General features: G+C 40.3%; 1 protein-coding gene across 1 annotated transcript in view; it reads left to right on the top strand.

The window, feature by feature from the left end:
• LOC106514836 (ATP-binding cassette sub-family A member 1) overlaps positions 1–2,857 on the top strand; it is a gene marked incomplete in the record, with an annotated part of 219,691 nt that overhangs the window by 178,391 nt on the left and 38,443 nt on the right.

Genomic DNA, 2,857 nt, shown 5'->3' with positions numbered 1-2,857 from the left:
GTACGAACCCTTTGTACGAACAAAAGTAAGAGATATTTAGGATAAGAATATGAACATGTTCTTGCATGAGGCCCAATGTTTGTACGATTTCTTGGCTTCAAACATGTTTGTTGAAAAACAAAAAAAAGAGTTTTCCTCATTGTCTCAAGTCTGGTTTTTRATAGTTTTGTACGGGTTTAAGGAGGTCTTCAGTGTACTTATTATAATGTGAGAGAGAGACTGATGAGTCCACAGTGGTTTTGAGCAGGTACAACGTCTGTAGTGGGGTTGTGATGGTGTAACACGAGCTATGTTTCCGTCCAATTGCAAAGCGAWACGTTTAAAATGTCCTTGTCAAGTTTCGGTGCGTGGAATGAACCCAGATCCAGACGGAGAATGAAGCAATCATAAAAAATATTTATTAAACAAAAATAAAGAGCTGTCAGGGCAGCTAAACAAAACAAAACTCGAAGGAAGCACGGGGAACACAAAGACGACGAGACAGTAGGAATAAATCCAAATAATGATCCAGCGGGGAAATGAAGGACATGACCAGTATTTAAACTAACAGGAGAGAGGAAATGACAAMCACCTGGGAGGAAGACTGATTGGTAATTACAGACAGGTGAGGATGATAAACTGAGAAATGGCTAGGAAACAAGCWGAGGAGAACTGAAGGGTGGTGACATAGAGAAAACACAGAACAATAGAAACACATCCTCACAGTCCTCTTTTACCCACAATTTCCTCTCAAGCTGTCAAACTCATTTTCTCTTTTCTCTCCACGTCGTCCTTTTTTTTTTTGAAGTAGTTCTGAGGCGCGGTAGTGAAACATGAAACTACTGCTATGTTACTCAACAGGTTGTTGCAGCTTACCAAACATTGACTGAGTTGATGCCATCAACTTAGCTTACCTGAGTGGTGAGAGGTCAAGCAGCCTTTCCTCACCCCCCAGAATGCTGTGCTGTTCTGGATCTGAGTTCAGGGAAATCATCATTCCGTCAGACAAAGTTTCTATTGATGTTCATCATGTGTCTATCACGATATACGTCATTATTGTTATATTGCCCGGTCCTAACGGACAGCATTTTCATGACACGGGGCTCCCGATTTGATTATCAATAATTGGAAGAAMGGACCATGGTTGCCTCATGCCAAGGCTAYGACTGYGATTGTGTCAAAGTATTGAAAACAACCAAACCTAGATGTGAGACCATGGTGGTAGAGTCATAAGCCCCTTCTCCACCRTTGTACTTTTCATCGATTCAGCCTCAGCCAAATGTGTCTCCATTTCCAGTCCCAACCACATTTTTGGATCCACCTCAGTGGTGACCTTTTTATCAGTYTTAGGAGATGAGGCAATACAGCTTGAGCTCAATGGAGCAGTCTGAAATGAGCAGGTATRCTGGGAGGTTTTGAACAAACTGGCTGCCCACGGTTACACACACACTTACAAACCGTGCTGTGACTACCGGACGATAAACACACAATGGTCGGTCCGCCAACAAAGTGAAGGACACGCTGCGCTGGAGGCTGATTAAAGTGAGACTTGATGCAGAAGAGGCTGCACTAGCCTGGTGTGCTCTTCTAGTGCACGGCTTCATTTTTACAAGGAACCGGAGTCATGCCTAGAATGAGGCGAGGCGCAGGATAGCACCTCAGGAATGTTAATGACTGTGCAAAAATATTTTTAGTTTGTACTAAGAGTGTAACAGTTTCATGATTGGCTTCCAAATTAACCCTGATYCGGTTGTGTTCTAATGGGTGGTGTAGATTGTGTTGTATGTAGTAGGGTCAAAACCATTGAGAAGAGAGTTTTGTGTTTTGTTTTACTTAACATTGTCTACAATCTGTTTCAAACTTGGAAACTACATAACTGAACATCTCAGGAAGTCCAAAAAGGAGTTTTACGTCATTTAGCAGTTTCGGCAAAATGTTGTTTTCTGTCAATTTTTTTTCGACAAAGATTCAGACAACCAAAAATAAGCAGGATACAGATTTCTTTTCCCCCTAAATATAAGATGAAAACTCTTAGACATATTCTGCTTACACTGAGTCACGTCAGGTCTGTAGGYCATGGTTTGATGTGACCCAGGACAGACTTTCATTCGGATGACCAAACGAACAAAGATGGAGCTGTACCGGGCCAGACCTCACCATAGTCTAAACGGGTCCACAATCCATCCTGTAAAAGTTCCACGCTCGTAATTAGAATTATTTGTGTTATCAGATCAGTCAGGACAAGTTTGCCTTGAAGGTATGGACTGTTCATGGGGGGGGGGGGGGGGGGGGGTGACTTTTGCATGTTGAGTCATGAACTTCATCGGAATTCCCATTTCATCTTTAGTTTGGCAGAAAATCGTCGATACCTCTGTAATGAGGTGTTCGCTGAAGGGCTAATTTATATTTGATGTTTTTACACGAAGCAGACTGTGTGCGTTGCATTTGAAGCCATATGATTTCCTTAACGTGGTTACCTAATTATTACCTGCCTTGTATAAAATGAGCACAAAGTTTGTGTGTTTGGTTGTCTGTTAGCAAAATGTCCCATAAACTAGTGGACAGATTTGAATGAAACTCTTAAAGTAATGACTCAATGTACATCTACAACCTAATGTATTAATCATTATTAATGMAAAACAATACAATGCTTTAATTAAGTCTTTATTTTTTAATCATTTTTATGCTAGTTTGAAGGAACGGTGTACTTTGATTCAAGGAATAAAACTATGGAATAATGTGGGGAGTGATGTACAGTAAAAATGCAGGATCATTGCGTACATTTTAAAAAAATGATAAAAGTTGGATTGTTAAAGAAGTACAAAACAGTATAATGTGTATCTATATAAATTGTTGTTCTAGAGGGATTAGATATTAT

This window comes from Austrofundulus limnaeus, unplaced genomic scaffold, assembly GCF_001266775.1.
Source record: "Austrofundulus limnaeus strain Quisiro unplaced genomic scaffold, Austrofundulus_limnaeus-1.0 Scaffold23, whole genome shotgun sequence".
NCBI classification, from domain to species: Eukaryota; Metazoa; Chordata; class Actinopteri; order Cyprinodontiformes; family Rivulidae; genus Austrofundulus; species Austrofundulus limnaeus.
This window is presented reverse-complemented; position numbering and strand designations above follow the sequence as displayed.